Here is a 5,000-nt window from a genome sequence, read left to right on the forward strand (position 1 = left end):
GTCCCAAATCTTGAACTCGAGAGGAGAGCGCTGATGACAACCTTTTGGACTGGAGCTCCCTAGAATTCGGCTTTTTCCTACTTTAAAGGGATGCACTGTTGTATGTATTGTTTATTCACGATCTGGTCGTTGGATTGGATCGTGAAAAAAAAACGCTAAGTCCCAGATCCTGAACTCGACAGGAAAGCGCTGATGGCAAACATTTTGACTGGAAGTCCCTAGAAAACGGCTTTTTCCTTATTGGCATTATGTGGCACGTTTATTGTGGCTAGAACATTAATTATCCCCCAAATGGCACCAACGCTTGGCGAAAGTCTCGAAATACTCCTATCCCGACGCACCAGCAACCGCAACACGATGCAAAATAAATTGCACGAGCTGCTGATACTTGTACCATGCACGGTACACGGTACCAAAATATACCCCTGAAGGTGTGCAATTTGGTGCTATCCTAGGAAATTTGTTTGGGCAAGCCTAGCTACGCGTGTCGCACGTTGCATGGTCGTCGATCAGAGGTATGCAAAAGCACCTATCTAGGGGAATTACTTTATGTTCTAGTAGCAAGTTCGATTTTCCGGTCCAGCACGGCAGTAATCCTGCATGCATACACTCCATGTACCAAAAATGTATCAACCTAGGCGTTGCTCAGTAGCTTTTGGCGGCACATGTAAAAAGTATTCGAGTTCAGATTCTTGGAACTTTGCGTATTGTTCAAAACTAATAACGAAAACTAAATTATAAATGGGTAAAAGGCTAGGCGTTTCTCAGTAGCTTTTTTGCGCCACGTGGCAAAAGTATTCGAGTTCAGATTTCTGGGACTTAGCGTATTTTTCAAAATTGATTATGCAAATTGAAGTACAAATGGGGCATTAGCTAGGCGTTGCCCAGTAGCTTTTGGCGCCACATGGAGGAAGTAGTCGAGTTCAAATTTCTGGGACGTAGCGTAGTTTTCAATCATAATAAACCGAATCAAACATAAAAATCATGAAACTTACACCACGTCCCTAGGTTATGCACAAAACGTAACGATAAAGTGCCGGCCAGGTTAGAGGTGCACCAAAATTGTGTACCGATTAGGAAAAGTACTCTATGTTCCTATGACTTGGGTGAAAAGTGTTGATTAACTGCTGGTTAGGATAGACAGTTGCTTATCGTACACATCGCAAACGAACACCCCTTAGTGAGCAGTAGCAGAAGTCGATGGAACAAAGCGAATGCATTACAAACTGATCAAGTAAAATAAGGAACGCTACGTACTAGGACTTCTTTCCAAGAATGGTGTCCGCGACGGGAGGGCAAGCGTCCTTCCCAGGTTTCCCTAGTAAACCTTGTATGGTAAACATACCCAAGCGTGTCCGTAAGCACGCAACGATAGTCACGAACGAGCACATACCTAGGGAAAGTACTCTACGTACTAGGACTTCTGTCCAAGAATGGTGTCCGCGACGGTCGGGCACTGTGACGCAATTACCAAATCCTAGAATCGTACAAGCAGTGTGTACAAACATAAACATTAACGCGTTCGCTCGGGCTGCGCCGTCCGTGTTGAACACAAATGTGGGTGATTATATGAGTGGATAGACAAAAACATGCGTGGCGAAGACAGTTTTCTGCACGATGTGCACATAGCTCATTTCGTCGTCCCGGGCTAATGGAACAACACAAAAATATCGAGTATCTTTCTAGGTTTCTGTTATAAAAGGACAGGCCAAAAGGTGACCGGTTGAGATAAGCATTTTAAGCATACAAGCACTTAATTGCAACTTTTGATACAAAAACTAAGAACGTACACGTAGATTGTATCAACATGGACATCCATGATCGCGTACGCCCGGGCTGCGCCCTCCGTGTTGTACTTTCCCTGATTGGTACACAATTTTGGTGCAAGTGTACCAACATGGACATCTATGAACGCGTACGCTCGAGCTGCACCCTCCGTCTTGTACTTTCCCTGATCGGTACACAGTTTTGGTGCACGGCTATCCCGACCGGCAACTTGTACCAACATCGACATCCATGAACGCGTACGTAGCGTACTTTCCCTGATCGGTACACAATGTTGGTGCACGGCATAGGAAATGGGCTTAAAATGGTCAAACTCAATCCATTTCCACTAAAGATAGTCAATAACAGCTGTGCCGATGAAGTAGGGCACGATGCAAGTCAATGTTATTTAATGAATTACATGTTCACCATACATTTTAGTACAAAATTGCTCGGTCAGACCTACAAAGTGCTATATCTCGAATACTAAACGTCGCAGATGGGTGTCGTAGAACAATTTTAAGTTCGTCTAATGATTCTACATCCGATTCTGGATAGTGGTTTTTCGACCACTTTTCAACATTTTGTGACACCCCGAACCTAGGGGCAGCTCCCTAGCTTTTTTCAAAAATGTGCACCGAACGGGCCAGAGAGCTCGAGTAGTCGAAAATTTTTTTTTTGCTAAAACCCCTCAAAACGTGTCAGGAACGCACCCTAGATGATGAAAAGTGCAACCAGAATGTCAATCGACAACATGCCCGGGGGTACAAATTTGCTCTACGCGTCCCTAGGTAGGGTACTTTTTCATACAAACATCAAAGTGTACGGTGCACAAAGTGCGCGGAACAAAAATTGCTCGGTCAGACCTACAAAGTGTTATATATCTCGAATACTAAACGTCGCAGATGGGTGTCGTAGAACAATTTTAAGTTCGTCTAATGATTCTACATCCGATTCTGGATAGTGGTTTTTCGACCACTTTTCAACATTTTGTGACACCCCGAACCTAGGGGCAGCTCCCTAGCTTTTTTCAAAAATGTGCACCGAACGGGCCAGAGAGCTCGAGTAGTCGAAAATTTTTTTTTTTGCTAAAACCCCTCAAAACGTGTCAGGAACGCACCCTAGATGATGAAAAGTGCAACCAGAATGTCAATCGACAACATGCCCGGGGGTACAAATTTGCTATACGCGTCCCTAGGTAGGGTACTTTTTCATACAAACATCAACGTGTACGGTGCACAAAGTGCGCGGAACAAAAATTGCTCGGTCAGACCTGGTACGGGCCATAACTCGAATACTAAACGTCGCAGATGGGTGTCGTAGAACAATTTTAAGTTCGTCTAATGATTCTACATCCGATTCTGGATAGTGGTTTTTCGACCACTTTTCAACATTTTGTGACACCCCGAACCTAGGGGCAGCTCCCTAGCTTTTTTCAAAAATGTGCACCGAACGGGCCAGAGAGCTCGAGTAGTCGAAATTTTTTTTTTTGCTTAAACCCCTCAAAACGTGTAGAAAACTGATTTTAGATGATAAAAAGTGCAACCAGAACGTCAAACGACAACTTTGTTGGGGGTACCCTTTTTACTCTACGGGCCACTAGCTTAGGCGCGCCAACAGCGCTTTCCTCTCGGGTTCCCATTTTTTGCCCTCCTGGGATTATGATCATTTACTCATTGCCTACTATAGGGAAGGTACCTTGCTTCGAGGTCAAAAATGAAGATTTCACCAAATCGTAGTTTTAACCTCTATTTAGTCGTAGGAGCATGGTTTGCAGTGTCCGTGGGTCATATAAGCCCCCGTTTGGGTCATACGTCCCCTCCCCGATGAAAATCGTCATATGACTATAGGCCGAACTTATGAAGCAAAAGTGGTGTCTGGTGGGTTCTGCCGATGATCTTAACCTATGATTTTGAGTTTCCACTCTTTCAAAACGTTTCCTGGAGCAGTACATCACGGGTCTACGGACCCAAAGACTTCGTTGCGATGGTTTCAAGCATAAAAGTTGTAACAGTTAAGGGTTTTTAATACGCGTATATTAAATCATTGCTTGAAACTAAGCTTCGTTGTCTTTAAACTCTGCAAGACCAATCGAACTTCTTAGGGAAACTCGAAGCATTCACGCTAAGCTGGTGGTGCAGGGCACATAGCGTGATGAAACCGGGTTTCCCTACCAAATGTGGCATATTTTTTCCCTGAGAGCGAAGCTCAGACCCACGTAGGGGAGAGCGAAGTGGAACTTAAATGTTCAATGCAGCAAATGTTCGCCATGCGGATAAACAAGTTGGAATAGTTCAATGTAGTGTAATGCAAACACGAATCGCAAATAACGATACGGGACCCAGAAGCAATTCTGCGGATCCCTCGGGGAGTGGTGAGTTGATATAAATTAGAGGTGAAAGTCCAAGTTGTTCGGGCTCCGGCTCGGCAGCCGATACGAGGTTCCTGTTGAGCTTGTTTGTACATCGCGCAGAGGCGCCGTTCGGTTCTAGCAATGATTCCCGCCACCATGTTCCATGCGTGCAGAGATCCGTTAGAGCTCGTTCAATGTGTCCCGCCGTGATTACGAAAAAGTCCAACAGTTGACTTAGTTGGGTGTGCGTCAAGTAATCGCGCAGAGATGCCGATCGGTTCCTAGCAATGTTTCCCGTCACAAGGTGGTATTGGCACCTGTGCAGAGTGGCCGTTAGCAATGTCTCCCGTATCACGGTGGTGTACCATCACTAGTGCAGAGTGACCGCTAGCAATGTCTCCCGTCACAAGGTGGTAGCCCAGAAGTGCAGAGAAGCCGCTGTAGCAAAGTCTCCCGTATCACGTTGGAGTTCTTCCACTAGTGCAGAGAGATCGCTGAACCGTTCAATGTGTCCCGTCGTGGTGTGCTTGTACCGAGCACGTAGGATACACCTTGCTTTGTTGGTTTGGGATAGGAGTGGTCGCGCAACTGCCTCCACGCCGCAGAGTGCCAGTTCGGATTGAAGGTCAACTTTAGCCGTTCAATGCATCAGTCGGTGGGTGTTCAGATGGCATCACAACTTCCCCTAGGTGCTCAAGTTGGCTGGGTTGTAAAGCATGTACACATGCGCAGAGTATCGTGCGTACTAGCAAAGTCTCCCGTCACGGTGGTTACGCATGAGTTCCATGCAGTGCAGAGAGATCGTTAGTGCGTGCAATGTACCAGTCGATGTGTCGTACCGGCATACAACCCCGCTTAGAGGCCCGTCACTCGAAGAGGACAA

This window comes from Anopheles gambiae (assembly GCF_943734735.2).
Source record: "Anopheles gambiae chromosome X unlocalized genomic scaffold, idAnoGambNW_F1_1 X_unloc_25, whole genome shotgun sequence".
In the NCBI taxonomy this organism is placed as follows: Eukaryota; Metazoa; Arthropoda; class Insecta; order Diptera; family Culicidae; genus Anopheles; species Anopheles gambiae.